The 7,412-nt window shown below is 37.7% G+C and overlaps 1 long non-coding RNA gene across 1 annotated transcript; it reads left to right on the top strand.

Annotated features, from left to right (window-relative positions):
• The first annotated feature begins 4,020 nt into the window (after positions 1 to 4,020).
• Positions 4,021 to 5,062, top strand: LOC141710756 (uncharacterized). The gene is made up of 2 exons (XR_012571049.1): positions 4,021 to 4,609; positions 4,808 to 5,062. It is a non-coding gene; the product is annotated as an uncharacterized LOC141710756 (long non-coding RNA).
• Positions 5,063 to 7,412: the final 2,350 nt, after the last annotated feature.

Here is a 7,412-nt window from a genome sequence, read left to right as displayed (position 1 = left end):
TTGAGAGTCATGGTACTAATCAATAAGAGTCCTCCACTCCATTTCCCTTCTTCTGATTTCCTTTGCGTGCTTCTTCTCGAAGAGAGTAGCTTTTTCCTCTGTCTTGTGTTCCCAAGACTCCCAGTCCTTAGAAGATATCTTCATCTTCTCCACCGAGGCTTGCAAGGCTGCATAGTCACTCTTCATTTTGATATTCTGTGTGGAAGGTGCAGCAAAGTAGGCATTGGCCTGACAAGAAAGAAAAATTAGAGAGATGTTGTAAAAACTAACTTCACGAAACTCATATAAAAGATAATAGGCCGACCAAGGGGAGCCTACCTCTTGAAATAAGAGGTTTAGGCCGACCAAAATGTTTACGGGGACTTAGTCCAGGTCGACCAAGACACCTTGGGGTCGAGTCCTCCCAATGGAGGGTCTAGGCCGACCTAGACCCTCACGTAGGCAAGGCCCTGTCTGACCAAAGCACAAGGAGGCCGACTCCTCCTCATGGAGGGCCTCTTGCTGACCAGGACCCCCACGAGAGGTTATCTTGGTCGGTCTGGAGCGTTCTAGGGTAAAGTGGTGACTTAGAGCCAACTAAAATGCTCTCGAACGAAAATATTACAAGTTGAGAGTACCTGATACAAGGCGTGAGCCCTGAGCACCTCGACCTCGAGAAGCTTCTCACCCGAGGAGATATAAAGGAGATCCAGAGGAGTAATAAAATTCTTAGACCACTCCAAGGCAATAGTTGGACTCCCGAATAACCGAGTCTTGGGTGAATATGTCCCATGAAGGCTTAAAAGGGGTCTTGTAGCTTCCATATGAGCCCCTGATTTTTTTCTTCCCAGAACCTGAAGCCTCAAGAAATGAGGGGACTTTAGGAATGCGGTTCACCTGCTCGGCATCCCTCCTTGCCATCCTTTCGGTAATCACGTCACCCCTGTCATTTGGTGCATTCAAATCTTCCGCAGCTGAAACAAAATAAAGGAAGTATTGGTAAAAAACCAAACTTGACCAAGTCTAGGGTAGAATCAAAATAAATACCCTCTTTAGAGAGGTTTCTAATGCCAATCTCCACAAGTTTCGTCTAAGGAGTATGGCTGTTATCCTCAATAAAATGATCAAGAGCATAAAGCTCTTCAGTCGTGAGATGTAGAATATAGTGGGCACTATTGACAAGGCAGCTGAAGTCACGTCGAAAATACACTCCCCAGTTGCCTTCCTCCCACTCTAAGACCCTAAACTTTTTTTTTCATTGTTGGATGGAGTCGTGAAGGGAGTGAAGTGTTCACGATGTGAGGAACACAAGGCTTGTGTTGAATCATAACCTAGCGGGGCCTAAAAAAAGGAGAGCTCTTGAGCAAAAATAAACTCCTGAACATCATGACACTCAAAGGGATGCCAAGGTCATGGTACCTTATGATAAATACGATGATAAAGGCCCATCCGTGGGACAAAGCTAACAAGGGTGAATCTTCAGCTCAACAAGAAGTCTAGAAATAAATGGATGCAAGGGAAACCTTAACCCGGCCTCCAACGCTGTTTTATACATATATAGTCTGGTAGGACTCAAGTTATAAGTCCTCTCATTGGACTTGGATCTGCAAACTCTGTTACATTTAGGGAAGGAGTAGCTCAACCTGATTGTATCGACGTCTTCCTTACTAAGCACGCTTCTATGCTGGAAGACGTCAAGATGCACAGTGCTCAGGTACTTATCAGCTAGTTCATCTAGCATGCTCTTCATGCTGTTTGAACAACGATTAAGAGAATAGGGAGAAACAAAAGCTATACCTTTCAATGACCACATCGTAGCACGCTTGTTCATCACTTCATGAGCCAAGAGGGAGAACTTGTTAAAGTGATTTTCAGCCATCTTGCAAGAGTAAAAACTTGTGAGAATGAGAGCTCTTGAACTAAGAAATGTTTGGGAGAAGTTGAGAAATGAAGGCGTGAATGAAAATGCGCACTTCTCATCTTTTTTTATAGGAAAAGGGGCACCTGCTACAGCAGGTCACAACCCTGTCTGGTTCGCGTTAGCAGGTAGCACTCGAAAAAAGACCGTTAAACGGCAGAAAAATAGTCAAGAACTGAAAGAAAAGGACATAATAAATGAATAAAGCGATACAAGATATCATCTATCGTATCAGTCCTCCAAGAAAAGCTTAGTGAAAGCTAAACACAAGACTTAGTCCTAATCCAATACAAATTACGCTAATCATAATGATTAGTGAAACCGTTATGGCAAGAGCAAAGTTTAGCTCTTAAACTAACGTTTATGGCCGTCTATAGTCACGACTTGATACCGAAAAGGATGAAGAGTAGAACGTTCATGAGAACAAATTTCATGAAGACTAGAACGTCCATGAAAATAAGTTTCGTAAAGAGTAGAACGTTCACGATAACAAGATTTTGTGAAGACTAGAACGTCCACGGAAACAAGTTTCGTGAAGACTAAAACGTCCACAGAGACAAGTTTCATCAAGATGGCTCCCGGCTGACCAGGACCCTTACGGAAAGCTGGTCCTGGCCGACCAAGAGCAATCCAGTCCAAGTCCTCTACATGGGGGGATTAGGCCGAGTAGAATGCTCACAAAAAAAATTGAGGAACTCTGCGACCAGCCCGTCTCGACCGACCAAGACCTCCACGGAGGATTGGTCCGACCGACCAAGACAAGGCTCAGTTGAGTCCTCCACATGGAGGCCTCTGGCCGACCAAGACAAGGTCCAGCCAGGTCCTCCACATGGAGGCCTCAGGCCGACCAAGTCATGGCCTGGCCGAGTCCTCCACATGGAGGCCTCTGGCCGACCAAGTCGTGGTCCGGCCAAGTCCTGCACATGGAGGCCTCTGGACGACAATATCCCCACGGGGGATGATCTTGGTTGGTCCAGAGCCTCCTGGGGAATTCCCCGTGACCCTCCTACGAAATTTTCGGACCAAAAACTTAAAATTTTCCAGAATATTCAAGTTTTTAACAAAACCCCGTTTAGGGCCGATTAATAAGGATTAATCTCAAATAAGGGTCAATTAGTGTATATAGCAAATAGTTAGTCTAAATCAAGGTTAATTAGTGACTTGTGTGGTGTAATTAGCCCCATTTAGGGCCAATTATCTTGAATTAAGGCCAATTAGCGTACTTTAGCATAAAATTAGGCTATATTAAGCCTAATTAGCAACTTGTACATAGAAATGAGCCCCATTTAGGGCAAATTAGCAGCTTTCACCTCACACTTAACCCTGACGAAGGTTAAAAGATGATCAATGCTCGCTTTCTAGTCCCGATTAGGACAATTTAGTGTCTAACACTATTTGATTAGCCTGTGCAAAGGCCTAAAAGTGTGTATACTTACACAAAATATATATAAGACGTTGTAAATATATATAAGACGTTGTTAAAATATATATAATCGGTAAAAAAATCAGAAGTAAATTAATATTAATATATATATATATAAATATAATAACATATAATACATCACAAAAATCATCACAATACAAATCGTCAAACTGAATATTAAGAAACAGACACACAAAGTTGATAAAAAAGGATGTATGTATAGTGTATGTATATGTCTTATGCAAATCTTCACCTACCGACCTACTCTGTGACACTTTACTTCACTCAGGATGGCGACCCAACACAACACAATAAACACGGAAGCCACAACTCTGATGCTACAACACCAACAATCACCAATATTTCACATCCCGGTTACAATTTCGATCGCTGAACTATGTTTATCTTAATCCAATCACCCGATTTTCGCCTATTTGACCCGATTTGATCAAAATCATGTAATGGGACGATTCACCGGAACTAACTCGGTGGCAACAATTTTACTGATAAATCGGCCGATTTATCGACTAAACGCCCGATTTCTGTAACAATGCTAATGAACCCTAATTTTTATTATACACTAATAATCATAATGATATACTAAATTATATTTTAATATTAAAATATTACCATTTTTTACTTCAATTAGTCCTTCTAATTAATCACCAATTTCAAATTAATCTTAAATCGACCGCTCCGATTTCCAATTTTTACAAGACCCTACCATGGATTAATAGATATGGTTGGCGGGTCCTAGTCTAGAATAATTGTAATATTAAAATTGAACCGAGTTCAAATAGTTCCAGCCCATCATGTGGAGGAAACTACCAACTACTGTATATTTTAGAAGATAAAAACAAGGCATCCTCTTGATCACAGAGCTTGATGTTGTAGAATCAACGGACAGGTCAAAATAAGCTGAACTCATCACTTAATCCCATGTATATTAATACAGAGGCCCTCGGGTCCATGTATCTAGTAGTACTCCTGCATACTCTGTTGAGTCTCATCTCCCCCTCCATATTTATACCAGCAAACAGCAGTACTTGTACTGTTAATCAAGGTGTCTTGACTATATATGTCATCAGTTAAAGTGATCCTAAAAACACCACGTTACACATAGAAACTGGTCTGCAGCTAGGTGTTACATATCTTGATAAAGAAGTATCATGAGATTTCGGATCATCTGTCTCGCTTTCTTCTTATTTTTAATGGTTCATCTCACTGTTGATGCCAAAACTACTGCAAATGGAAGGCCAATCCAAGCTTCTCTCAATACTCTGAATGTGGTGAGTCTCTCCCCTGACTCAAAAATTCACACAATATGTGGTTATATAGTAAGATACAAAATACTAGCTAATATTTAAATGAGAATCGAAAACTGGATTTGCTATGATTGTAATTTGTACAGGTGTAAAATATATGTGATGGCATCTATGTTATGAAATTTTAGAGATATTAATTAAGCTTCATGTATATCGTATTAGGTGAAGGCAGGGAAAGCTAATGAATTATGTGGGAAGGAGAGCAAAACTGAGTGCAAAGGACAAGAAAAGAGAGTAGGAGAAAATGAAGAGGAAGCTAGACATGTAATTGAGAACCAGGACTACATCTATACTCAATCTTTTCCTTAGATAAGATAATCTTCCCTTTTCTTTTGGTCTCGTAAATGTATATCCAATAATAAAAATTCATACTTCTAAATTTTTCATTTCATTAATCATCATATCATTTTTGTGATAGTAGCTTGTCAAATGACACTCCAAAATATGTATACCCGTAGCTTAGTTGGTTGATATCGGGACTTTAGGAATTTATCAGCTCAAAATTGTAAATTAGATTCAACGTTTCATTTGAGTAAGAGATCATGACGGTGTAATACTGACCCCTCAGAATTAGTCAAAGTACGCGTAAATTGACAGATACACCTGATTAACAAAGAAAACCACTCGGTTAACATAATAAAATGACACTCCAAGCTCCGTCTATTTTACGAAAAATATGAAAGCGACCCAGAAAATCGATTTCTAAAAATTGTCATACAAATGTGTTTGGATTGATCAAATCTTTGGTCAATGCAGTTTTGTAATTACATGACACAGGTCCACATTTCAAAAAGAAAATAGGAAGACATAGGCCTTGGACCAGCTATGAAGATGAGAACTGACACAATGAAATATGCCATGTTTAAGAAAATTTACCATAATTTTCCCAACAGCCCAAGACAACAATACTCTTCAAGATTAGACTCCTTAATAAAACTGGAAAATTTTGAAGCTACGAAGGAGATTGATTGTAAAATATTTCTCATATGTGATGATAAAAAAGAGAGAGAAATATATAGGTGTTGGACCAGATAATATAGTACTACTGCGGAAGATAACAAACAGACAGCAACATATTTTGTACTATGATTTTCCCTACCTACCCCAGGCTGCAACATGCATGAAAATGTGACTACTCTGTAGAAATAGAAACAAATTAGTAAATGAATTGCATTTATTTTAAATGATAGTACGTATTTTCACCAAAAATGCATTTTTGTATAGGCAAATCCAAGTCAGTTGCGTGTGTATGTGTGTTGCAATAACATGCAGCTGTCGAGTTTGTGTTTCATAGCAGTAATTTACAAGAACATAAGTGGAGAAATCTAAACTAAAGTTTTGCAAAGTATTTTTGAACTTTTTTTTTACTAGAATCGTAGCATAATAGTGAATGCTCAATTGTGCTTTCCATAAATTTTGTAGGCATATTCCTTTTTCTAACGATGGTGTGGAAGCCACCACATTTTTAATTTCATTATTTATTATAGTATTTGAACGTGCTCTTTATTTATCATGAAAACAATATTCATTATTGTGCTTTGTTCTAAAAATTACTCGATTTATAAAAAAATATAGATAAATTCATGATAAATTGGTTAAAAATATTTGACCGATTTATTAAATTAATAATAAATTATTTGATATATCAAAAAACAACCGATAAATTATAAATTGATATCTGACCCATTATTTCCGATTTCTCTGATCTCTATAATCATGTTCGGTTGTACTACTATCAAAATTCTCGTGAGCTTTTCTGTGCTGGGAAAGAATTGTAGCAGAACTGTATAAATAAGGGAGTGTTTGGCCACATCTCCGACATACCTCCTGGGTGATGGAATCTTGGGGTATATTTTATCTAAACATCTTTATAGTCTGACTTTGACCTGGCTTCAAACACTAGAATGAAGAATCATGGGTCGGTCAACTTTGACTTGTTTTTAGGCTGTTCAAATTGGAAAGATTCACCGTTTATTACTTAATTTACAATTCAGAATAGAAGTAAACAAACAATTATGAATTGAAAATTGTAGCAAAACTTTGGCATCTTTCGATCATAAGTTAATCTTAATCTTAATTAGGAAAAGAATTGTACATTTTGTACATTTTATTTATCATAATTAGTTTAATTTAATTAGGAAAATAATTGCTTTTTACTACACGGTGTTTGGTCTTTGATTGGAGACAGCTGCAGATCTCAAACTCTCCCAAGAGAATTTTATCGAGAGGTTTCCTAGTTGCAGCAGCCGCACATGTTCAAGTTCCATAATACAGCTCACTTTGATGCGAATTTTGGTTATTCTACTAGCATACAACAAAAGAATAAAATGGATCATGACTTTTATGGTCCCATTATTTTGCTCAACAACAAAGCAAAAGGTACACCCCAATTATGGAATTACTTCACCAACCTAAAATGTATGTTTAGGTGAGTATAACTTTGTCGCTTAATAAAAATATTATATTTTATACTATCTTTTTTTCATATCCTTATTAGCACTCTTATTTAAATAACACTTCAATCTTTGACAACTCAAAATGACAACTTTACTAATTTACAAAAAAAATACATAATTAAAATATATTGAAGAAATATATTTTATGCATATCATAAGTGAAGTTAACATCCTACTTTATTTAATGTCAACTTTTGACACCACACTGACATCCCACAAATTTAATGGAGTGCTAATAAAGATATCAAGCCATTTTATGCCAAAGCCCCCACCTGAAGTTGACACCACCTTTACTCTTGGCACCCTTTACG

This window comes from Apium graveolens, chromosome 3, assembly GCF_009905375.1.
Source record: "Apium graveolens cultivar Ventura chromosome 3, ASM990537v1, whole genome shotgun sequence".
Lineage (NCBI taxonomy): Eukaryota > Viridiplantae > Streptophyta > Magnoliopsida > Apiales > Apiaceae > Apium > Apium graveolens.
This window is presented reverse-complemented; position numbering and strand designations above follow the sequence as displayed.